The sequence below is a fragment of the Chiloscyllium plagiosum genome, unplaced genomic scaffold (genome assembly GCF_037043375.1).
Source record: "Chiloscyllium plagiosum isolate Xiang-an unplaced genomic scaffold, Cpla_swu_hap1 HiC_scaffold_4, whole genome shotgun sequence".
Classification (NCBI taxonomy): Eukaryota; Metazoa; Chordata; class Chondrichthyes; order Orectolobiformes; family Hemiscylliidae; genus Chiloscyllium; species Chiloscyllium plagiosum.
In genome coordinates, this window is record NW_028270142.1 from 17,313,559 (window position 1) to 17,340,602 (window position 27,044).

The following is a 27,044-nucleotide window of genomic DNA, read 5'->3' on the forward strand; positions in this document are numbered from 1 at the left end:
AGATGAAAGAGTTATTTGTAAATTAGCCAGCTTGGAAAGACAATGAAGCCAGATTTAGGAATATGCAACAAACCATATTTCAAAAATAATATTAAGCAACAGAGCAAAGTGAAACAACATACATTGATAACAGCAGCTACAGCATGGACACTCTGTCTGGTTCTTCCTCAGCATTTCAGAAGGCATGGTTTAACAAAAATTGAGAAACAGCCACTCACTGAGAACTCAAAGGTAAGTACAAAGCTTTGCAGCTGATGAGGACATGGATCAACGATTAAACAAATTTGGTGTCAGGTTAAAAATCAAACACCTCAAGAACATAAGATGTTTTAAACAATGTAACCTTTACTCTTCCTGTATGTGTCAGACACTTCGTTTTATTCAACCTATGTTTGTGTGTATGTGTTTATATTTTTTTTTCTCAGAGTTAATGGGTTATAATATTCTTCTTTATTCATTCAGGAAAATCCCATAGTGGCTTCCTTAATTTTGGTCTACTTAGCTACATATTTAATTGATATTTGATATAACTGCATGCTCAAAAAAAGTTACAAAATATTTGTAATGAACAACCAAGATGGGGCTCAAAGAGAGAGGAGCCAAATTACCCCTCCTCTTTTGGTTTTAACAAATTATTATCATAAACATGTCTAGATTTTGAAAAAAAGTAAATTTCAGTCAGGTAATAATGTCTGAAGGAAAAGCTGTGCGCAGTGCATGACTCGCAGTAATCTAGCACTGATCTCAATGTCTTTGTCAAGAAATTACTTGCATTATGTTTTCTAAGATGTCAATTGTGCTTTACATATTAAATATATTTATATATTAAATTATGTTGTGCAACACAAAGTCGCCAACAAGCATTTTCATAGTGCCAATGCTCAATTTACAAAAAATCAGTTTACAAAAGCTCAATTTACCAGACAGACACAATCAGTTCACTGTGTATTTTGTTTTGTTGATTTATTAGATAAAACGAAAATTTTGCTTGCTACTGAGTTGTGAGGATGTTGTGATGTATTACCAAGAACTGAAAATTTTCTTTTAAAAATCTGCAGAATGGTGTGTTTTATTCTGCAAATTCCGAAACGATACATAGTATTTCTCTCTCACCCATTCTGCTTTTCTACTAAATACAAGGTTCTAGTTCAATTAAAGTCTTCTTGCAATTTCCTTTTTCATTAGTACAATCTCACAACTCTGATTAACAATATTTAGCTAGATTTTCCAAGCCCCTAACTGCAATCCAAAATGTCTCATTATGCCTGCAAGCTATAAATATAATTGTGAGCCAATATCATTTTAATTGTTTCTCTTATGTCTTTTTTAAATGATTCAGCAGTCATCAATAAGATAAGTGTTCTCGTACCCTCCAGGCTTAATCTAGGAATGATGTTATAAGGCAATGTAACAGAGTTTCTGTATAATGAAACCTTATGCAGAAGATAATGACAAAGCACTTATATCCCTCAGAAGATAAATGAAAACAGTAGATCTTCTTTCCTCTCTTTTATAACTACCATTTTGCCTCCCATTTCAATCGTAAGTCCTCAGTAAAATAGATTATTCTAAGGAGAGCATGCATGCAGTGCTCTTAATTTCACCATACATTTCCCAGATCCTGACTGTGAATGATGATATTAACGAACTATACAAATCTTCTTGTTCATTAACTAAATTTTAAAAGCCCAATAAATTATCCTTAATCCCACTAGATAATTGCAAATAAAGATGCCTCAGTCTTTCATACTTGCAAATCGACACTTGTAATTTTGCCAGATACTTCACAGGAATTTATTAAGCAAACAGTAGGTTGCAGTTATAGTTTACTGGTATTCAGATCCTTTGCACAAGTAATAAACAGCATTGCATAATGACATTAATTAAAGAAGTAACTGCCCATTAAGGAGTTGCAGGGTAGAATTACAGCGTGCTGGGAACTCAAAAACCAAGGCAATGTGTGCATTATTTTTGAGCTTTGCTCACAGCAGTCAGCAGCTAATTTGAAACATATGTATTTAACGGATATTTGGCCTTTATTACACATCTTTTCTAGATACATTTTAAAAGCATGCTATCGTCTTTGTATCTGCTTAAGTGTAATCTAACTTATTTTCCATAAAGCTAATTTTTGTTTGTCTTCAGCATTGGCATCATTTCATTGTAAAGTCAGTTTATTCACAGTCAGGTTTTCAAGCTTATGATGGATGAAACCGTCTTCATCCATCAGACATAAGTTTAAAAAATGAGCCGCTGACATGCTGCACTGAATTTTGGCCAATGAAATATCATTGGAGCTGTGAGTACCGAAGAGCAGAGTCTGCAGTAATCCAAGTGGCCAGACCTTTCAAATGAGGAAAGAGCAAAACAAAACACTGGAAATAATCTTTCAGTTACCCACTAAAAAATGGCACCGTGGAACAATTAGTATTAAAAAATAAAGAGACAAAATTGTGTTTTTTTTTCATTTTATGATCTATAGAATGTAATGTGACAAAACATACGCCTGGTTTTATGTGAACAAAACCCATGCAGCTGTTGCTTATAAAGACAATGTTTGAACTTGCGTGGCATATTAAAGAGGCAGTATCCTTTTGGTACTCTATGTGGGCTATCTTCAGGACTACTTTCAAAAATAGAATACTGAAAGCATAACTATAAGCATATTGACATCTGCTTTGGTATTGAATCATACAAGTTAGAAAAGTCCTTCGTTTAAATGCTGCTTTGCGGTTTGTTCATCTCAAGCTGATTTGATGTCATGAGCAGTTCAAGGAGCAATCTGACCCTGGGATAAGGAGAAAAGTATATCGGTTTTGGTTTCCATTTTTAATCAACACTCGCAGAGTGTTGGAAGCTGCATGTTTTAATGAAAAGTGAAGGGTTTGAGCTTGGAGTTGATGCTTTCCAAAGTTAATTAGTACTCTGACTCACTCAGTATTATGATTCATTCCTGAGGTGTGGAAACTTGAAAGAGATGGAATGGGGCTACATTTCCTGGAAAAATATTGAAATACATTTTGATTTTAGCACATCCTTTAGATGTACATTTCCAGTTTGTATTGGGATTGCTCAACTTGAGAATTGATTCCACCATGCCTGATCTAAGTCACTGTCTTCTGGAAATACAGGAAGGAATACTAAGATTGTTGGAATAAAAAGCCTAATTAAAACCATGCTCAGTCTTTACAATACTTTTGTGTGTCTGCTTCAGTAAATAATAGTAAATACTGAAACAAGTAGAGTGACTATTTGGGCATCTTGATGTAGCATATCATTGTGTAATGTTGATAATTACTTCAGGACATTTTAGAAGCTGTTATTTATATGTTGTTAAATTTACTGCCAATTGGATTTTGGTTGGAAATTAATTTCTATGGGAAATTAACTGAGTTCTAATGTTCCACATTAGGGTTATTTAAATAGAAACTATTCTAGGAATACCGCAGTATTATAATCATTAAAACGTGAGAAGATGGCGTGTAACACATATTTTCAGACTTTCCATTTAATATGTGTAGCAAGTTTAAACATTATACATTTCTCAGTGAAGACAGAATAAAATACAAGAAATAAATACCACATTTTTGCACAAATGAATTATGTGTGTTCGTACAGTCTTTGAACTGTAGCATTAATCTCAGTGAGTTCACAACAGTAGGTGGGGTGATTATAAGATCATAGAATATGAAGGATTCTGACTGCAATATGGGAAAGAAAAGTACTAAGCACACTGAAACTGTCCAGCATGACTTGGTACATGCATGGATAATCCAGATAGGCTAGAAAGTCAAGAGCAGGAAATGAAGAATCCTGGAGGTGACTACTGCTGCTCCAAGAATTCATGAGTCTGGGTTTCAGCCTTATCGCTCTTGACAGAAGTATATTTTATTCTCTGCTTTTATTGTTGGCAGATGATGTGCGGTTATTCTTGCATCTGGAGTGAATGCTTTCTTTTTCTCAGATGCCTGAGATTTTGTCTTGTGGGATGGGATGGTTGTTCAATGCCATGTTATTCGGTAGTGTTAGGGATTTTTCCTAGTTTGATGCCTAAAGTATGCTTGACCCATAACTACCCTCTAAAATGGTCTGGCAAGCCATTCAATTCAAGCATTGTTGGGATGGGAAATAAATCCTGGTTTTCCCAGCAATAAAAGAATAGAAACAAATTTCAAATGCCTCAGTGGAGTCCTGATTCTATCCCGTTCTTCAGCTTAATTATGAGCTTCTTAGATAGAACATCATCACTTCTTAGTCATCAGTGCAAATGCAGGACTACCGAGCATACAAGAGGAAAGTACAGTTCTGAACCCTGGTGAACTGCTAATTGAGCTTTTGTTGATCAGATCAATGTTGGCTATCATAATTAGAAAGCTTACAGGAACAAATGTTATCTCTATTACACTAGGGTAGTGGGCTATTGGCATTGTGCCGGGGTCACCACATAGCACACCCTCTTGCTGAAGCTTTTGAAGAAGTACCATGTTCACATTGTCGGCTCAGCCTGCCGTCGTAATGCCAGTTATTGCATTTGGACCATAAAGAACCAAGCAATGGATTCACTTGTCATTCTGCAGCCAAGTGTCCAGCTGCAAGGTGGGCTGTGCATTCAAGTTTTTAAAGCACTAGGCTTTAGGTGTGTTATTTACCTTTAATCTAAAGTAGGTTTCAAGAAGTTTTATTATGATTGCAAAGTGCTTCGAGATATGGAGTAAGCTTGCGCAGGGAGAGTGAATTGGTGGACACCCACAGCCCAGAGATGCTTTAGACAGTCATAGAGTCATGGAGATGTACAGCACGGAAACAGATCCTTCAGTCCAACTCATCCATGCTGACAGGATATCCCAATCTAATCTAGTCCCATTCGCCAGCACTTGGCCCATATCCCTCTAAACCCTTCCTATTCATATACCCATCCAGAAGCCTTTTATATATTGTAATTGTACCAGCCTCCACCACTTCCTCTGGCAACTCACTCCATACATGCACCACTCTCTGTGTGAAAAAGTTGCCCCTTAGGTCCCAGTCAAATCTATCCTCTCTCACCCTAAACCCGTGCCCTCTAGTTCTGAACTGACCCACTCAGGGAAAAGACCTTGTCTATTTACCTTATCAATGCCCCTCACGATTTTATAAACGTCTATAAGATCACCCCTCAGCCTCCAAAGCTCCAGGGAAAAAAGCCAAACTAATTCTTTTTCACACACATAACTGCTACTCTTACCATTTCTAATGATTTCAAATAATCTAAACCTAATCTAACCCAGGTGTATCCAGTCCTCTATCTCATGTCAAACAAAAACAGAAATTTCTGGAGATACTCAGCAGGTCTGGCAGCATCTGTGGAAAGAGAAGCAGAGTTAATGTTTTGAGCCCAGACTCTTTTTCAGAACAGTCATTTTGTTCAGTATCTCAATGCATTCGTAAATGACATAGCACATGCTGACTGTAATTCTACACTTGCTAGAAATATGTAGGAGTATTTTTACTTTGAAGCTGTTGTGAGTTTCTACATTTTTTGAGAGAGTGTGGACATGCTCAGAAAGAGGGCAAAGTAGTAGGTGGTTTGTTCACACAAAGGCCATGGACTGAGTAGTGGCAATGTCTCTCAGTTTGTGCATGAAAGGAGAGCTGGAGCAGAAGCTGGAGTCGAAAGGCGAAGGTCAGTACAATACTCTCTGTCAACTCGGAACCAGAATCCTCAATGACACTTGAGAGTGATAGCAGGATGTGTGCAGGTCTGTTAGTGCCCCCAGAATCTTAGTGAGCATACACGTAAGAATTCTTCTGGAAGCCCTGGATAGTAGAATATGTCGGTCATCTCAACCTTTGGAGAGCCAGCAAACAAACCACCCTTTCCCACTGACTTAGCTGTGGCTCACTCATGCCTGGATAATGGGGTAGTAATGAGGTTTGTGTACATCATAATGATGTAACTTATCACATGACCCTGATGTCAGTAGGCGTGTAGACACCAGTCTAGAATGAGCACACTAAGAGCGAAATCTCAGACACTGTGCAAGAGAGCTTTATTTTATTACCTGCTGTGCACAGAAATAAATAAGATGTTAAAGACTACTTCGAGGTAAGGAGTAAGCATGGTCAGGGAGAGTGAATGGATGGACACCCACGGCCCAGAGATGCTTCAGATAGTATCTCATGTCAAACAAAAACAGAAATTTCTGGAGAAACTTGGCAGATCTGGCAGCATCTGTGGAGAGAGAAACAGAGTTAATCTTCAGAACAGTCTTTTTGTTCAGTATCTTAATGTATTGGATTAAAGCACAAGATAAAGCAGATGACATAGCAAATGCTGATTGTAGTTCTACATACAATAAATGTGTTGTGAATATGTGATCTGCTGGTTATGAGTATTAGATACCATAACAGGACATCTTCATTGATACTGTGCTCATTCTCTCTTCCTCTTCCTCCTTGAGTTGTTACGGCTGGGCTTGCAGCATTTCCCTGATGCCTAAAAATAGAAAATCAGGAAAGGAAGATGAAGGAATGTGATTGGTGTGGGAAGAAAGCGGTCCCCACACTCAAATTGTGCCAAGTACTTGTTATATTCAAAATGGCAGCAGAGTGATGGCAGATGAATGAAAAAGAGAAAGAAAGCTTGTAGGAGCAGATGATCATCTGTTCCCACCTGCTTTCTTTCTCTTTTTCATTTAATTATTAACTTTAATTCTTTTTTTCTTCTTCTCTTCTCTTTTTTTCTTCATTTTATTTTTCTTTAAAGCCCGGTGCATGGTGGGTGAAAGGAGGAGGTCTCTGCCGGCAGCAGCAACAATGCCAGGATGAGAGGGACACGGCCCCACCCCAACCCAGTGTCTCACCATGAGCAAGGAGTAAACCTGGGGCTGAATCCCCCAGTCCAGGCTCACGAGCTCGGCCAAAGCTTCAGGTCCGCAGCTAGGCCCGGCTGCCAGAAGGTGAAGAAATGGGCAGTCTTGTCATCGCGTGGAGGTCTTCTTTGGCTTCCAGGTATTCCAGCATAGTGGTCTTCTTCGGCAGTGGCCCAATATTCCAGCAGCCCGGCATGGCATTCTCTACCACAATGGCGATCTCGTTCCAACGCCATCATCAGGGTTTTCCATTGTTCTTTATTCAGTTTTCTCTGATGTACTTTGCCTTAATTTTACTCTTTTTTTATTATCTTTGACTTCTGTCATTGTTGCAGGTGCTGTGATAGGGTGACTTATAAAACTTTTCACTGTATTGTTCGTGTAAAAGTGCACATGACAATAAATATCTATTCCCTTCTGACTGCGTACTGGACAGTGACATGACACAGGAAGGTATCACCATCCACAGTACTCTCAGAAATTCAGGTGCCTCAAGCGTTTCATAGTTGGTCCGATGAAGCTGAGAGCCATCGGCTCAGGACTTGCACCGACTCGTTTCCTGACCACCTCTAGTCTGCTCCCGTCTACAGTGTACTGCCTATAGATGCAAGAGAAAAGGCAGAACGACACAAATTGTGTTGCGCTGAATTTGGGTGATGTGTTTGCCACAGGTGAATAAGTAGATTAGATGTATCATAAAACATGGGAGTAAACTCAAATATATCGATGAAGAAACCCTTATTAATTTGTTCATTATTTACTGGTAATATTTAATCTGTCTAGAAATTATTGTGTAACTTGACTCTTCTATTCAGTTTCCTCTTTCTTCCCTCCAGGTGTATTATCAGACCATATGATAAAACATTGTCTGGAGGATAATGTTAGTTTGCAGAATGTATCTTTGAAGTATCCATATTATAAGTCTACATCTTGTGAAGTTTTGTTTTACAAGCCTTTCAAAGAGTATATTTATACTGAAAGAGCCTCCCATCATTAATATAAGTTCAGAGCTATTGCCCCAAAGGCACAATTAATAATGATAATTTTAATAAAAAGAAAATCACTAGCTATGCATTATGTCAGTTTGGCTCAAAATTCTCCAGAAGACCAAGAATAGAAGTACTGTCGCAACATTTAAACCTATAACCTGGACTGTCAGTTCAGTGAAACTTTATGAAGGAGGATATATTGTGATATTGTTTGAGGTGTTCTCTGTCAGATGTCAAAGGCTCTGATTGTCTGTTCAGCTGTAAGTGAAATAGTTCAAAGTGAAGAAAACAGGGCATTTTACACGTATTCTGATCAATATTCATCCTGCACTGCCAATCACAGATCATTGATCACATTTGCTCTTTGCAGCATTACTGTGAACATATTGGCTGTTGTCTCCCCACCTGCGTCCACCTGTCTCCATCCCACCTACCCTCCCCCCAGCCTCACCTCCACTCTCCTATTTATCTCTTAGCCCCCTTAACCCTCCACATTCCTGATGAAGGGTTTATGCCTGAAACTTTGACTCTCCTGCTCTTCAGATGTTGCCTGACCTGCTGTACTTTTACAGCGCCATATTGTTCGACTCTAGCTGTTCTATTTGCCTTTCAAAAGTAATTCAAAAGTAACTAGCTGGCTATGATGCACTGTGGAACTTCATGACCAAATTATACAAATTCTTTCATCCTTTAACTCATGCTACATGATGACTTGGTGGTGAATTACAGGGAATAATTGAACTCAGGCTTCAGCGAACAAGCAGTTTGCTGAAAGTTCATTTTATGGTTTATTACTTAATCTGAAGCCCTAACTTGGGTATTTCACTGGAAGTAAACTGATGTGCTGTAAAATGATACAGGAATGCTACATTGCTGGGATGGAAAGGAAGTGGACTTGACAGCATTCACAAAATGGAGAAAGTGAGGACTGCAGATGCTGGAGATCAGAATTGAGAGTGTGTGCTGGAAAAGCACAGCTGGTCAGGCAGCATCCAAGGAGCAGGAAAATCCAAATTCCGGGCATTCCTGAAGAAGGGCTTATGTCCAAAACGTTGATTTTCCTGCTCCTTGGATGCTGCCTGACCGGCTGTGCTTTTCCAGCACCGCACTCTCGACAGCATTCGCAAAATCACAGAATTGATCGATGCAGAAGGCGACCATTTGACCTGTCATCCACATGAAGAGATGGTGGTGTAGGGTTAATGTCACTAGACTAGGAAGCCCTGAGGACAAGGTATCAAATCCCATCAGGGCGGTTGGTGTGATTAAGTTAAATTCAATTAATTAATTACTATCTAAAAGGAGTCAAGCTAGGTAAAAGGGAAGTACAATGAGATCTAGGTGTTCTTATACATGAAAGCAAGCATGCAGGTACAGCAGGCTGTGAAGAAAGCTAATGGAATGCTGGCCTTCATAACAAGAGGAATTGAGTATAGGAGCAAAGAGGTCCTTCTGTAGCTGTACAGGGCCTTGGTGAGATCGTACCTGAAGTATTGTGTGCAGTCTTGGCCTCCAAATTTGAGGAAGGATGTTCTGGCTATTGAGGGACTGCAGCGTAGATTCACAAGGTCAATTCCCGGAATGGTGGGACTATTATATGTTGAAAGATTGGAGCGACTGGGCTTGTATATACTTGAGTTTAGAAGGTTGAGAGGAGATTTGATTGAGATGTATAAGATTATTAAAGGATTGGACACTTTGGAGGCAGGAAGCATGTTTCTGCTGATGGGTGAGTCCAGAAACAGAGGACACAGTTTAAAAATAAGGGGTAGGCTATTTAGAACAGAGTTGAGGAGAAACCTCTTCACCTAGAGAGTGCTGGATATACGGAATGCTCTGCCCCAGAAGGCAGTGGAGGCCAAGTCTTGGGATACTTTCAAGAAAGAGATGGATAGAGCTCTTAAAAGTAGTGGATTTAGGGGTTATGGGGATAAGGTAGGAACAGGATGCTGATTGTGGATGATCAGCCATGATCATAATGAATGGTGGTTCTGGCTCGAAGGGCCAAATGGCCTACTCCTGCACCTGTTGTCTATTGTCTATTATCTATTATCTATATTGTCTATTGAACCATTCACCCAGTTCCATTCCACTGCCCTCTTCCCTTATCTCTGCACATTCTTTATCGTCAGATAATAATCTAATTCCCTTTGAATACCTCAACAAGCCTACCTCCACTACAGTCTCAGGTAAGGAGTTCAAGTAATGGGGCAGGAGCAGTATGTAATATCACGAAGGAAAGTAATCCAGAAGCCCAGCGTAATATTGTGTGGAATTGGAATTTGATAAAATCTAGAAATAAAAGCTTGCCTGACAGGAAATGAATGCTCAACAAATATCCCAATCCTCCATGATAGAGAAAGACCAACACAGCTGCGCAGAAGTCAAGACTGAAAGATTTGCAACAATCTTCAACCAGAATTACCAAATTACCAGATTTATCTAGACTTCAGCTTGAGGTTGCCACATCCCAGTATCAGTCATAGAGTCATACAGCACTGAAAGAGACCCTTCGGTCCAACCAGTCTATACCAACCATAATCCCAAACTAAACCTGCACTTGCTCTATATCCCTCCAAACCTTTCTGATCATGTACTTATCTAAATATCTTATAAACATTGTAACTATAACTGCATCCACCACTTCCTCTGGAAGTTCATTCCACACATGAACCATTCCCTGTGTAGAAAAGTTGCCCCTCATACCCTTTTGAAAACTTTCTCCTCTCTCCTTAAAAATACACCCCCTATCTTGAAATCCCTCACCACAGGGAAAAGACACCTGTCATTCACTTATCTGTACCCCCTATGATTTTAAAAATGTCTATAAAGTCACCCCTCAATCTCCTACATTCAAATGAAAAAAATCCCAGCCTATCCAGCCTCTCCCTATAATTCAAACTTTCCATTCCCAGCAAAATCCTCATAATTTTTCTGAACTCTCTCCATTTTAATAGTAGCTGTCTTATAGCAATGTGACCAGAACTGGCCACATTACTCAAGAAGACACCTCAGCAATGTCCTGTACAACCTCAACATGATGTCCCAACTCCTTTATTCAAAGGTCTGAGCAATGAAGGCAAGTGTACTCAATGCCTTCTTAAGCACCCTGTCTACATGTGACACACACTTCAAAGAATTATGTACCTGAACCCCTAGATCTCTCTGTTCTACAACACTACCCAACTTTTAATTGTATAAGTCCTGCCCTTGTTTGTTTTACCAAAAGAGTTTCAGCTAATTTGATTCTCCTCATGTGATATCAAAGAACTGCAGAAGATACTGGACCATGCAAAGACTATGGGACTGAACAGCATTACAGCAAAACCCTGAAACGATGCGTTTGAGAACTTATCACACCCCAAAGCAATCTGTCACAACACTGCTATTGACCTAATAATGTGCAAAATGCCCTATGACCTGTCCACAAAAAGGGAGCAAACATAACTTAGCTAATTATCAACCTATAAGTCTACTACTGATCAGCCACAAAGCCATGACAGAGACCATTGATACTTCTATTAAGCTGCATTTGCAAAGGAATAATCTGCTTATTGATGTTCAGTCTGGGTTCCACTTGGGTCTCTCAAATCTTAATCTTATTACAGCCTTCATCTAAACATGGACACAGGAGCTAAACTCCAGAGGATGACTGTCCTTGACACCAAAACAACATCTGACAAAACTGGAGTCAATGAGAATCATAGAGTCACTTATACAGCATGAAAATAGACCCTTCAGACCCATGTTGATCAAACATCCATCTTTTCTAATCTTATTTTCCAGCACTTGATCAGTAGCCTTGTACAGTGTGGCATTTCAAGTGTTTATCAGGAGGTCATTGTACACATTGGAACTAACAATATAGGAAGGGAAAAGAAGGGAGAATACAGAAAGTTAGGCAGGACTTTAAAAAGGATGTCCTCGAGGGTAGTACTATCTGGATTACTTCTGGTGCTACAAGCTAGTGAGGGTAGGAATAGGAGGATAGAGCAGATGAATGCGTGGCTGAGGAGCTGGTGCAGGGGAGAAGGATTCACATTTTGGATCATTGGAATCTCTTCTGGGTAGACGTGACCTGTACAAGAGGGACGGATTACACCTGAATTGAAAGGGGGCTAATATACTGGCAGGGAGATTTACGAGCGTTGCTTGGGAGGATTTAAACTAGGTGGGTGGGGATGGGACCCAGGGAAATCGTGAGGGCAGAGATCAATCTGAGACTGGTACAGTTGGAAAAGAAGTGAGTCAAACAGTCAGGGGAGTCAGAAACAAAGCAGACAACAAGGTAGGACTGATAAATTGAACTGCATTTATATCAATACAAGAGGCCTAACAGGGAAGGCAGATGAACACAGGGCATGGTTAGGAACACAGGACTGGTATATCATAGCAATTACAGAGCCATGGCTCAAGGATGGACAGGACTGGCAGCTTAATATTCTAGGATACAAATGCTGCAGGAAGGTCAGAAAAGGAGGCAAGAGAGGAGGGGGAATGGCTTTTTTGATAAGGGATAGCGTTACAATTGTACCTAGGGAGGATATTCCTGGAAATACATCCAATGAAGTTATTTGGGTAGAACTGAGAAATAAGATAGGGATGATCACCTCATTGGGATTGTATTATAGACCCCTAATAGTCAGAGGGAAATTGAGAAACAAATTTGAAAGGAGATCTCAGTTATCTATAAGAATAATAGGGTGGTTGTGGTCAGGGATTTTAACTTTCCAAACATAGACTGGGATTAGGGAGATTTGAGAAGAATTGTGGCTCAGGTTAGGGTTCTGGATGTAGGTTTGCTTGCTGAGCTGGAAGGTTCATTTTCAGATGTTTTGTCACCAGATAGGTAACATCTTCAGTGAGCCTCCGGATGGAGCACTGCAGTGTTACCTGCTTTCTATTTATATGTTTGGCTTTCTTTGGGCTGATGATGTTATTTCCAGTGGTGAAATCACTTCCTATGGTGATTTCATTTCTTGTTCTTTTTCTCAGGGGGTGGTAAATGGGATCCAAGTCAATGTGTTTGTCGATAGAGTTCCGTGGAATGCCATGCTTTTAGGAATTCTCATGCGTGTCTCTGTTTGGCTTGTCCTAGGATGGATATGTTGTCCCAGTCAAAGTGATGTCCTTCCTTATCTATATGTAAGGATACTAGTGAGAGAGGGTCATGTCGTTTTGTAATAAGTTGATGTTCATGTATCCTGGTGGCTAGTTTTCTGCCTGTTTGCCCAATGTAGTGTTTGTTCCAGTTCTTGCACAATATTTTGAAAATGACATTTCTCAGCAACAAATCCAAACAAGCAGACAAAACGCATCCAGAAACCCTAGCCACTTTCCTCTACATCAAAGACATCTCGGAAATGACTGGTAAACTTTTCAGACCCCTTGGCATCATGGTAGCCCACAAACACACCAACATACTAAAACAGCAGTTAATGAACTTGAAAGACCCTATACAGACAACAAGCAAAACTCAAGTAAGGGCCCAAATCCAAACCCTATGGTTTGCTACTAGACATAGATTTGCAGATACTATACCCTTAGACCATCTTCCTCTGCTTTCTACCACAAATCCAATTTTGGATTCATTTTGCCAATTGCCATTGATCCCATAGGGTCGAGCTTCTTAACCAGTCTGTCATGGGAGACCTTGTTCAAAAGCCTTACTGAAGTCCCAGGTAGATCACTGCAGAAGCCTCACCTGTGCTCCTAGACACCTTTGCAAAAACTCAATCAAATTTCTTACAAAAACCACACTGACTATTCTTGATTAATCCTTGCTTCTCCATATGCAAGCTAATCCTGTTTCTCAGATTTTTTTCCAATAGTTTCTTACAATGGACATTATCCTCACTGGGAGAAGTGAAGACTGCAGATGCTGGAGATCAGAGTTGAAAAGTGTGATGCTGAAAAAGCACAGCAAGTCAGGCAGCATCTGAAAAGCAGGAGAGTTGATGTTTCGGGCATAAGCCCTTCATCAGGAATGTGGTGGGGGCAAGGGGTGTGGGGGGAGAAGCGGGGGGTGTGTGGAAGGGGGCTGAGAGATAAATAGGGGAGTTGAGGTGGGGCGGGGGGGAGGTACCTGGGAAGGCGACAGGTAAATGAAGTTGGGCTGAAAGTGATAGGTTGGAACAGAGAGTGGAGGAGATAGGTGAGAAAGAAGATGAACAAGTAGGACAGTTCAAGAGGATGGTGCTGGGTTGGAGGTTTGGATCTGGGATGGGGGGGAGATAAGGAAACTGGTGAAGTCGACATTGATGCCGTGTGATTGCAGGGTCCCAAGGTGGATGATGAGTTATTCTTCCTCCAGTCATCGGGCGGCTTGGATTTGGCAGAGCAGGAGGGAGAGTTGAAGTGTTTGGCCACAGGGTGGAGGGGTTTGTTTGGTGTGAATATCCTAGAGATGTTCTCTGAAACATTCCACGAGTTGGCGTCCTGTCACCCCAATGTAGGCGAAACCAGTACAGTAGATGAGGTGGGTGGATGTGAAATGATCCTTTGGGTCCTTGGATAGAGGTGAGGGGGGAGGTGTGGGTGCAGGTTTTCTGCCTATAGCGGTGGCAAGGGAAGGTGCCAGGAGTGGAGGGTGGTTTGGTGCGGGACGTAAACCTAACGAGGGAGTCACAAAGGGATGCAGATTGGTGTGGGGAGGGAAATATATCTCTGGTGGTAGGGTCTGATTGAAGGTGCTGGAAATGGCGGACAATAGTGCATTGTATCCAGAGGTTGGTTGGGTGGAACGCCCAGTTTTCCAATTTGTTCCTATTACCCTTTTTAAATGATGGTACCATTTTGACTGTCCTCCAACCTTCTGGCACCCATCACCTCGGCAGAGAGGATTTGAAAATTAATGTTAGGGCAATCTCCTATCTTGCTTCTCACAGAACCTGAGACGTACCTTCTCTGAGTCTGTGGATTTATCCAAAACTCTCTCTTTCAATGCTAATTCATTCAAGTAGATCACACACTCCCATCCTTAATTTCTACAGCCACACTGTCCTTCTCTACAAGTGAATACAGATCAGTTGAAGACTCTCCAGTATTTGGAATCATGCCAATATCAGCTACTGTATCTGTTGCACCTGGTGTGATCTCCTCTACATCAGGCAGACAGGACGCCTTCTTGCAGATTGTTTCAGACAACATCTTTGGGACGCCTGCACCCACCAACCCCACTGCCGCGTGGCTGAATACTTCAACTCCACTCCCACTCCATCAAGGGCATGCAGGTCCTGGGCCCCCTCCACCGCCAAATCATTACCACCCAATGCCTGGAGGAGGAATGCCTCATATTCCGCCTTGGGACCCTGCAAAAACATGGGATAAATGTGGATTTCAACAGATTCCTCATTTCCCCTCCCCACACATTATCCCAGTCTCAAGCCTCCAACTCAGCACCGCACTCCAGACTCGTCCATCACTGCCCCCCTGACTTATCACCTTCTACCTCACCTTCATCCACCTATCGTTTTCTCAGCTATTTTGCCCCCTAGCCCCATCCCCCCTTCCATTTATCTGTCAGACTCAACCCACAAGCCTCTTTCCTGATGAAGGGCTAATGCCCAAAACGTCAATTCTCCTGCTCCTTGGCTGCTGCCTGACCTGCTGTGCTTTTCAAGTGCTACACTCTTGACTCTGATCTCCAGCATCTGCAGTCCTCACTTTATCATACCTAGCAGAAAGGAAAATGGTTGCAGCTTTTGGAGGTTGAACTTCTCAGCTCCAGGACATTGCTGCAGGAGTTTCACAGGTTGGATAATTTTAGATATGTCCAGATGTGTTATTACGCACCTCTGGAGTAGGTGGGATATGACCCTGAGCTCCTGGCTCAGAGGCAGGGACAGCACTCCTGTTGAAGCACCAGATAGCCTGTGAGTCAATAATTTAGCAGAATGCAAGTGCAGAGGGGTGACATAGACAACTGCTACTGACATAAAACACATACTGCACCCCACATTCCCAGTTGTTCTCTCATTCAAATATTAACCAAGCCTAAGTCTGCCTAGCTTCTAATACTCAGGTGTTTTCAGACTAGTATGGCTGTGGCTAAATCAATAGCTAATTTTAATCAACTTGTTCAGGCAAATGATATGACATACTGGTGGAACCTGAAGCCAGGTCCCCTTGGTCCAAAGATCGAGACATTACCACTGCGCCACAAGAGACTTCATGTTTCACAGATTAATGTCCAAGAGGCATCCATCCTCAACTGCTTTATCAATCTCTTCACCATCTCCGTCCACAATTATCCTCATCCTGAAACATGGGGCAGGACAACACATCAGTGTAAGAGATAAGGCAAGCTGAAACATTGGCACTGATCTTCTGCCAGTGGTGCTGAGTGGATGATCCAGGTCAGAATCCTCCAGGAGCCCACAAATTCAAAAGCTTCACTAAATTGGATTCACAGTATGTGATATCAAGAAATGGCTGACAGTATTGGAAGCTGCAAAGGCTGTGGGACCTGGCAACACTCTAGCAACAGCACTGAAGACTTGTCCTCCAGAACATGCCACACCCCTAATCAGGCTGATGCAGTACAGTACAGTAAATTGGTATTTACCTAACAATATGGAAAATTGAGCAGGTCTAACTTGCACACAAAAAGCAGAACCAATCCCACTGGGCCAACTACTGCCTCATGGGTCAATCGTTAGTAAAGTGATGAAAGGCATTATCAACAGTTCTTTCAAGAAGCATTTTTGTACCAAGAACCGGCTCACTGTGTTCCACCAGGGCTACGCAGTACCTGACCTCATTAGACCTTGTTACCAACATGGATGAAAGAGCTCAATTCCAGAGGTGAGGTGAGAGTGAGTTCCTCTTTGCATCAACGCAAAATTTGACCAAGTTGTCATAGAGATGTACAGCATGGAAACAGACCCTTCGGTCCAACCCATCCATGCCGACCAGATATCCCAACCCAATCTAGTCCCACCTGACAGCACCTGGGCCATATTCCTCCAAACCCTTCCTATTCATATACCCATCCAAATGCTTCTTAAATGTTGCAATTGTACCAGCCTCCACCACATCCTCTGGCAGCTCATTCCATACTTGTACCACCCTCTGGTGTGAAAAGTTGCCTCTTAGGTCTCTTTTATATCTTTCCCCTCTCACCTTAAACCTATGCCCTCTAGTTCTGGACTCCCCATCCCCAGGGAAAGGCTTTGTCTATTTACCCCTATCCATGTCCCTCATAATTTTGTAAACCTCTATAAGGTCACCCCTCAGCCTCCGACGCTCCTGAGAGTCAATGATAACTGGGGGTAATCTCTCCACTGGCTAGGTTTATACCTGGCACAAAGAGTGATGGTTGAAGTCCATTGGAGGTCATTTCAACTCAAGGCCATTGCTGCATGACTCCCTCAAACATCTTCAGCTACTTCATCAATGACCTCTACCATAAGGTCAGAGTGGGGGTGGTTGTTGATTATATGGTAATGTTCAGTACCACTCACAAATCCTCAGATACCGAAGCAATCCATGTCCAAATGCAGCAAGACCTAGACTATACTCAGGCTTGGTGGACAGATGACAATTAACATTTGCACCATTCAGTGCCAGGCAATGACTATCTTCAACAAGAGAAAGTCTTGTATCCTCCACTATTAACATCCTGGGATTACCACTGAGCAGAAACTGAACTGGTAACCACATACATTCTGTGGCCACAAGAGCAGGGCAGAGGCTAGGAATCTAACAGCGAGTAACTCACCTCCTGACTCACCTCAGTCTGTTCGCCATAGCACAAGTTAGGAGTTTGATGGAGTACTCTCCACTTGTCTGGATCAGTGCAGCACCCACAACCTCAAGAAGCTTGGCCCAAACCAGGGAAAAGCAACCCACTTAAATGACATCCCATCTACAAATGTCCAATTCCTCCACCATCAACACTCAGTACGCACTCCTGCTACTATTTACAAGGTGCACTGCAGAAATTCACCCAGATTCCTCAGACGGAATCATCCAAACCGATCATCAGTTGTTTAAAAGGAACAAGGGCAATAAATATATGGGAATGCCACTAACTGAAAGTTCACTTCCATGCAACATGCTTGGGAATATAACATTTTTCTTACAGTGTTGCTAATTCAAAGTTCTCCCTAGCAAATTGTAGGTGTACCAATACAAATAAATTGTAAATGGACTGCAGCTGAAGGGATATGAGCCGGGTGCTGGCAGGTGAGACTAGATTGGGTTGGGATATCTGGTTGGCATGGACGGGTTGACCAAAGGGTCTGTTTCCGTGCTCTGCATCTCTATGACTCTATGACTGTAAGACAGTTCACCACCACCTTGTCCAGGGCAATTAGGGAAGGATAATAAACGCTGGTCTATATCCCCTGAATAAATTTTTAAAAAAGGTCAGATGTGGGGATATTCACAGACGATCACACAAAGTTAAGCGCAATTCAAGTTTCTTCATATATTGAAGGAGTCTGAGTCCATATCCAGTCTTGGGTTTAGTAATTGGCAATTAATGTTCACATGCACACACGTGCCAGGCAGTGACCATCTTCAACACAAGAGAGTTCACCCATTGTCCCTTGAATTCAATGACATTACCAACCCTGAATCTCCTCAATATTAACATCCTGGAGGTTACCATCAAGCAGAAACTGAACTGGACCATCAATAAAGATTTTGTCATTACTAGAGCAGGTCAGAAGCTGGGAATCCTGTGACAAGCAAATCATCTCCTGTTTCTCCAGTGTCTTACCACTACCGTCAAAGCACAGATCAGTAGTCTGAAGGAATACTCTCCATTTTCTTGGATGAGGACAGCTCCAATAGTACTCAAGAAAATTGACACCATTGACAGTAAATTAGCCAGCTTGTTTGGCAACTTAGCCACAACCTTTACTGTTCAATTCTCTCCCACACAGCCACTCAATGACATTGGTATGTATCATCTATAAATGCACTGCAGTAGCTCACCAAGGCTCCTCCGACAGAAACTTCCAAACATGTGGCCTTCACCATCTAGATAGACAAGGGCAGCAGATGCATGAGAACATCATAATTTGCAAGTTTCTCTCCAAACCACTTGCCATTCTTACTTGGAAATATATCACCATTCCTTCACTCTCACTGGAACTCCTTTCGTAAACAGCACTATGGGTGTCCCTACAGCTGCAAGATTGAAATGGTTCATGAAGGTAGCTCACCACCATATATGGGGAATAAATACTGGCCTAGTCAGCAACATCCAGATGCCATGATAAATTTAATAAAATTCTAGAGCCAAACCATTCAGTATATGAAAAGAAATTGTCTGCCCTTCTCCATTGCTTCTTTTGTGAGTTACTTAAAATCTCTGACTTCTCATTCTCGATTCTTTTATGTGTTGGAACAGTTTCTTCCTATCTACCCATTCCAGATTCCAAATACCATCTCAACTTCTTCAATCTATCTTTACAGTTGAAGTTTATTATTCCTGGAAGCATTTCAATGAATCTTTTCTGAACTCTGTCTTGCAATGTTGCTAAAGTGTGGTGTCTGCACCTGGATACAGTGCTCCAGCTGAGGTCAGATTTTGAGGGAATCCATGTCAGGGGACTTCAATTTGAGGTGTGGGGCTTGGTGTAAACTTGAACTTCCTGCCATTTTTCACAGGGCAGGATGCATGATGGACCATCTGAGTGATATCAGAATTGTCATTGAAATGTCTGCTGTAAATGTAATATTCCTTGTTACTAGTATTTTTGACAAGCTAAGTAGTTTCTTGAAGATTGCGTGAAACCGACCAGGTAACTATGATAATGAACGTTAATGGATTTAACTCAGCAGAATTTATGTATGCAACCATGGAAGAGATGGTATGCTTTTTGATTGATGGTTCTACAAGCAGATAATAATTTTAAAGGTTTAAAAGAGGTTTTTGAATGGCTGTTTCCATAGTTGGACATATTAACACAACTTGAGTAGAGACAGTTTTTCTTTTCCCTAATGCTCAGTAGCTGTGTGTCTGATTGACAGTTTTATGAGCTCCCATGAAGGGCATCTTTTCAACTTCTGCTTAAATAGATGATTGTGATGTTTTAAAATTTTCTTGTGCATTTCAAAAATTTCCCACTGCTATCATCTGGGTGAGTTTTGTACATACTGCGTAACAGGTGATTGGGTATTGAGAATGCATAGGGGTTTGGAAAGGAAATATGGAGGTGGAAGGTGATGGGAGTTACAGTGAAACATGAAGAAGGCAGGCCAGAATAAGGGGGACTACTGATTTAGAAGGTAGGATGCACAAAGCATATATTAAGCATAAGGGGTTTTGGAAGATTCAGAATAGCATGGAATGGATTTGGAGCAAGCATGAGCCTTTGGGATATGGCAGAGAACACCACAATGGGATATGGACATTCCATGGAGTGACACGGGAGTCACAGACGATGGGCAACATGGAGGTAGCTGGGATTGAGACTGAAGGCCTGTGACCAGTGGGGTGCCACAAATCTCAGTGCTGGGTTCACTGCTTTTTGACATTTATATAAATGATTTGGTTGCAAACATAGGAGATATAGTTAGTAAGTTTGCAGATTACACCAAAATTGGAGGTGTAGTGGACAGTGAAGAAGGTTACCTTAGAGTACAATGGAATCTTGATTAGATGGGCCAATGGGTTGAGGAGTGGCAAATGGAGTTTAATTCAGATAAATGTGAGGTGCTGCATTTTGAAAAGACAAATCAGAGCAGGATGTATACACTTAATGGTATGGTCCTAGGAAGTGTTGCTCAACAGAAACCTTGGAGTGCAGGATGATAGTTCCTTGAAAGTGGAGTTGCAGATAGGATAATGAAGAAGGCATTTGGTATGCTTCCCTTTATTGGACAGAGCATTGAGTATAGGATTTTGGAGGTCATGTTGTGGCTGTACAGGACATTGGTTAGGTGACTTTTGGAATATTGCGTGCAATTCTGGTCTCCCTCCTATTGGAAGGGTGTGATGAAACTTGAAAGGATTCAGAAAAGATTTACAGGGATGTTGCCAAGGTTGGAGGATTTGACCTACAGGGAGAGGCTGAATAGGCTAGGGCTGATTTCCCTGGAGTGTTGGAGGCTGAGGGATGACCTTATGGAGGTTTATAAAATTATGAGGGGCATGGACAGGGTAAATAGACAAAGTCTTTTCCCTGGGGTGGGGGAGTCCAGAACTAGAGGTCATAAGTTTAGGGTGAGAAGGGAAAGATTTAAAAGGGACCTAAGGGACAATCTCTTCATGCAGAAAGTGGTGTGTGTATGGAATGAGCTGCCAGAGGATGTGGTGGAGGCTGGTACAATTGCAGCATTTAATAGGCATCTGATGGGTATATGAAAAGGAAGGGTTTGGAGGGATATGGGCCAAGTGCTGGAAAATGGGGCTAGATTAGGTTAGGGTTTCTAGTCAGCATGGACAAGTTGTAGGGTCTGTTTCCATGCTATATGTCTCTATGGTTCTATGAAGCTGGTAAAGGGTGAGAGTTAGCAATATAACATATTGGGATGGACGGAAGTCAGGCTAGAAAACAGGAAGCAGGCAATAGACATAAAGAGGACATTTTCTGATTGGCCAGGTGTGATGAGTGATGAGTCACAGGGGTCAGTGCCCAATTTTCCACAGTTTACAGAAATGACTTGAATGAAGGTACAGTTGCTAAAATTAATATTAATATAAAATTGGTAAAAATCTAAGTTCTAAAGAGGACATAAGGAAGCTTAAAAAGGGATACAGGTAGGTTAAGTAAATGGGCTGGTACAGACCTGGTCAATGGAATATAATGTGAAGTTTCCCATTTTGGTAGGAAGAACAAAAGTTTATAATAAAAATGATGAAAGATTGCAGAACTTTGAAATACAAAGGGACCCGCATATCCAGACCAGCCGTCACAAAGATTCATGAGAAGATGCAGTAAGTAATTAGGAAAGCTAATGGAATGTTTTCATTTATTTCAAAAGGAACAAATACAAATGTGGGGAGATTAAGCTTCAGCCATCCAGAGCATTAGAAAGACCACTTCTGGAATACTGTTCACCTGATTTAAGAAAGGATTCACGTGCCTTGAAAACAGTTCAGAATAAGTTTATTAGACCAATACCTGGATGGGTGTATTATCTTATTAAGAAAAGTGTACACGCAATGCTTGTACCTGCTGGGTTTAGAAGGTGAAGGGGAGAGTTGACGAAAGTGCATAAATCCTGAGGGGTGGTGACAACGTACATGTGGGAAGGAATTTCCTGTGAAAGAAACCAGAATTAGGGATCGCTGTTTGAAAATTAGGAATGGCGCATTTAAGAAAGAGATGAGGACAATTTTGTTTTAACAGAGGATTGTAATCTTTGAAACTCTCTTCCTCCAAAGGTGACAGAAGGAGAGTCCGTAAATATTTTAATGCCTGACATTGATACGTTCTTGATAAGCAAATGGGTGAAACTTTATCATGGAGAATGTGGAGTGATCGAGTAAGCTAAAATCTTAATTATTGAAGGACCAGCGTCAAGGGGCTGGGGGACTATTCTTGCTCCTAACCCATGTGTTTGTGTGTACATTACCTGCAATTTTTGCCAGGACATAGTGAATAGATTTTGTACATACACAGTTCATAGGGGCAAAGGCACATTTAGAGTGAAGCTGCCATCATTCAGAAGCAATTTTCACCAAAAGGCTTTCCAGAACAAGAACCAGAACAAGCAGGACTTTGAGTAATAAATGCAGTGTCTCAGTGTTCAGCACTGTAGCCTCACAGCACCAGGGACCTGGGTTTGATTCCAGCCTCCGGTGACTGTCAATGTGTTCCGGTCAGAGTATCTGTGTGATCAAATGGGCAGCAAAAACAATGCCACTCTGATCAGGCAAGCATTAAATAAACAACTGCCAATTATGATGGTGTTAATTTCAGCATTTGAATTTCACTTAGTTAATTGCACAATCCTATAATAGATTGAGCTAAATTCAATTGGTGCAGCCAATTGAAGTCCTGAAGTCCTGTACTGTCATGCTGATAATTGCTAATCTACGATTTGAGAGGGGCGCTCATAAAAGAGTGGGGCCCCTGGATGAAGCTTTATCAGAATTCTTGTAGTAGGAAGGAAAGGTGCAGAAGAAGTTTTCCCCTAGATTGATTCCTAGAATGAGGAGGTTGTTTTATGGGGAATGATTGGACAGGCTGGGTTTGTTTCTACAAAAATTTAGAAGCGCGAGTGGTGATTTGATTGACGATCAGAAAGCAGAGACGCAGTGGATGATATTTAGGGGGATATTTCATAATTCAACAAATACATATTTCTTTGAAAGAAAAAGATGTTATGAGAAGGGTGCATCATTCTTGGATAATTAAGCAAGTTGGGGTGGTTTCAAATTGAAAGAGAAGACCTATAGTACTGAGTTCACAACTAAGGGACACTGTTTTAAAATGAAATGTCAATCTTTTAAGACAGAGATTAGTAGATTTCTTTTTCTCAAGATGTTGTGTGACCTTGGAGCATGCTGCCTCAGAAGATGATGGATTCAGGGTCATTGAATAATCTTAGAGCAGATATAGGTAGGTTTTTGATAGGCAAGTGGACCGGTGGTTATCAGGGATGGATGGGAATGGTAGAATTTGAAACACAAATAAATCATTATTTCTGAGATAACAAAATGGTTAAAGACTGAATTTCTCCAACCATCTTCAATTCAACTTCATTGTGCAGGGAATATTATACTCAACGTGTGAGGGCAGATGCATGCTACATTTTAATATAAGAAAGATGCTTTAAATATCAGTCCTATTCAGCAGAGTTCTTGGCTTTGAACCTTCTTTATTCATTAGTTGCCGAAGAAATTCAAATTGACTCTATATGTGCTGAATCAGAGTTCATTGAAGAAACTCCATCACTAGGACCACAGGAGGCTATCATAGATCTTTCATTTCCCTTTGAAGAGAAAGTGAAAGAAGCAGGGAAAGTAGGAATGAAAGTGACCAGCAAGATGACATTTTAGACCATAATTTGCTCTGCAGGAAGAAGTGGAGAAGAATAAAGATCAAAATGCACCTGATATCAATGGGTTGTTGCAGGAAGGGTTCCTGAACCTTGTTTTACTGTTTGAAGACAGTAAGCAATGTCAACCCTGATACCTTTGCTGGAAAAAAAGAATCAGCATAGTTTTCATAAAAGTGACCAAGATGAATAGCATGCAGTCACACAGCCTGATGCAATAACACCTTTATTTTAAGTAGTAACAAAATTAAAGGTATTTCCTTTGATCCCCAATCTAACTGTTGCCAGATAGCCCTGAATTGAAATCAAGTCTGGTGATTAAAAACTACAGAGGCATTTACTATAGATGGGAGAATGGGATGATTTGGGTAAGCACAAGATTTTATAAAGTCAGTACTTTATAGGCTAAATTAAAGACATGCAAGGGTGTAGCAGAAAAGGTTAACATCTGTAATGTTAAAAGCTAGAGTGCATAGAGTCATAGAGTCACAGAGATGTACAGCATGGAAACAGACCCTTCAGTTCTACCAGTCCACGCCGACCAGTTATCCCAACCCAATCTAGTCCCACCTGTCAGCACCCGGCCCATATTCCTCCAAACCCTTCCTATTCATATACCCATCCAAATGTCATTTAAATGTTGCAATTGTACCAGCCTTCACCACATCCTCTGGCAGCTCATTCCATACACGTACCACCCTCTGCATGAAAAGGTTGCCCCTTAGGTCTCTTTTATATTTTTCCCCTCTCACCCTAAACCTATGCCCTCTAGTTCTGGACTCCCCCACCCCAGGGAAAATACTTTGTCTATTTACCCTATCCATGTCCCTTGTAATTTTGTAAACCTCTATAAGCTCACCCCTCAGCCTCCGACACTCCAGGGAAAACAGCCCCAGCCTGTTCAGCCTTTCCCTAGAGCTCATATCCTCCAACCCTGGCAACATACTTGTAAGTCTTTTCTGAACCCTTTCAAGTTTCACGACATCTTTCCGGTAGGAAGGTGACCAGAATTGCATGCAATATTCCAAAAGTGGCTTAACCAATGTCCTGTACAGTTGCAACATGACCTCTCAACTCCTGTACTCAATGTTCTGACTGATAAAGGAAAGTATACCAAATGCCTTCTTCACTATCCTATCTACCTACAACTCCAACTTTAAAGGAGCTATGAACCTGCACTCCAAGGTCTCTTTGTTCAGCAACACTCTCTAGGACCTTACCATTAAGTGTATAAGTCCTGCTAAGATTTGCTTTTCCAAAATGCAGTACCTCGCATTTGTCTGAATTAAACTCTATCTGCCACTTCTCAGGCCATTGGCCCATCTGATCAAGATCCTGTAGTATTCTGAGGTAACCTTTTTCACTGCCTGCTACACCTCCAATTGTGGTGTCATCTGCAAACTTACTATCACCTTGATTTGAAATCTGAAGGAAGACAATTTTAATGAAGTCTTGCTAAAGTTTATCGCTGTAAATTATTTAAATTTTCAATAAATGTCCATTAATATGCACAAGTATGATTTCCAGCCCTTTATGACTAAAGAGTTCTCGAGCCTAACCCTGATACTAATATATTCCCAGCTAATGGCCTGAACAACAACTGAGATAAGTAGCCAGTTAAGATGGTGTTAGATGAATATTAGTTGGGACATTGGGAAACTTCCCTACTCTTCTTACTATGACTCATTTCACTTGGAGCGAAGCAATCAGACAGTGCCTTGGATTAACTAATTCCAGAAGATTCTGCCCCAAATGGTTGGGTGTGTTCTTTCTAACGGATTTAAAAAGGAATTCAACTTCTTAGCATTTATCTTGTAATTATGCAGTAGAAGATCAAAGCTTTTTTTTAAATTTGTAATCATAGTCATGCATACAGTTAATGATGTTTTTCTTTTAAGTAACTGCCCCCCCCTGCTCCCCCGCAGGTTTCCAGGCTTTCTGCATTTATTGAGAATTATATAATTTTACTCGAAAAAAAGACAAAAACTTTATTCTGTTTTCTATCATTTCACTGTGTACAGTTGACAGACAAACCTTATGCTGAATTCAGCAATTATTATTTGCTCAGGTACCAATTTTGTATTACTGCTCCTTCTGATCCAGTATAAGATTCTATTGAATAAAGTTGGTTTATTTTGCCATGTTTCACTGCAGTACTACACTGAAAATCAAACCCTGCTACTTCAGGACTTATCACAGAAGTTAAAGATTTTAAAAATGTATGCACAGTTTGTAATTTATCCATCTTTTAAACGTAGGTTGGCAGAAAGCATGGACCAGGTGACTGTACTTAACAAAAAATACTATTTATTACAAGTAACTGAAGTCTACTTACAGGTAGATAACTATGAATCATCAGCATTTAACTGTACTAATTAATGTTCTAATCCCCTTTTCAACTGCAATTTACAGACACACATACATGGATGCACATACATGCACACTCACACATGCAAACAAACACAAAACAGAAAAATGAGTGTTAGAACATAGAACAGAGAACATTACAGCGCAGTACAGGCCCTTCGGCCCTCGATGTTGCGCCGCCCTGTCATACTAATCTGAAGCCCATCCCACCTACACTATTCCATGTACGTCCATATGCCTGTCCAATGACGACTTAAATGCATTTAAACTTGGCAAATCTACTACGGTTGCAGGCAAAGCATTCCATACCCTTACTACTCTCTGAGTAAAGAAACTACCTCTGACATCTGTCTTATACCTATCGCCCCTCACTTTAAAGTTGTGTCCCCTCGTGTTTGCCGTCCCCATACTTGGAAAAAGGCTCTCCCTGTCCACCCTATCTAACCCTCTGGAGTGTTAAGGATGGAAGGAAAGACAGACAGGCTAGCGTGTTTGTTTCTAGGATTTTTCATGTGATTCTTGTTGTGATCGGAACATTGCTTCTCATTCACCCTTCTCTAGACTTCCACTGGTTTGTAACAGGCATGGGATGGTTGGTTCACTTTTTAAACATGGGAGAAAGTGAGGACTGCAGGTGCTGGAGATCAGTGTCAAAAAGTGTGGTGCTGGAAAAGCACAGCAGGTCAGGCACATCCATGGAGCAGGACAGTTGACGTTTTGAGCATAAGCTCTTCATCACTCACTTATAAAGCGTCTCTGGCTTATCAATTAAATATCTTAGCTTACAACAACTGCTGAAGGCAAGGTTAATTGAGTTTCCTCAGGCTTTTAATGCAATAAATAGGGAGAGCTCCTGAGCTGGTAGAAACCTGAA